A 347-nucleotide genomic window follows, 5' to 3' on the forward strand; every position below is an offset into this window, starting at 1 on the left:
CAAAAGTTGTAGTTAATCATTGTAGTTCCTAAATGCATTAAAAAATATAATTTTTTTAAAACAATATTTTATTGTTACCTAAAATTGTTAAAGCTATACGACCTTACACCATTCTTATGAATGATTTTTTTTCATTATGAATAGTATCAAGAAATTATACTACTAAAATATAGTTCAAGTAATTTAAAATTGTTTGTATATTTTTTTTTTGTAGATTGTAGGAACTGAAATAAAATAAACTATACAAATAATAAGTATATTGTATACCTAGTATATTATACACGATTATACAAAAATATAAAATACATAATAATATTGCCACAATTAAGTCATCAGTCTTTTTAGTT

The sequence above is a fragment of the Acyrthosiphon pisum genome, unplaced genomic scaffold (assembly GCF_005508785.2).
Source record: "Acyrthosiphon pisum isolate AL4f unplaced genomic scaffold, pea_aphid_22Mar2018_4r6ur Scaffold_20721;HRSCAF=21931, whole genome shotgun sequence".
NCBI classification, from domain to species: Eukaryota; Metazoa; Arthropoda; class Insecta; order Hemiptera; family Aphididae; genus Acyrthosiphon; species Acyrthosiphon pisum.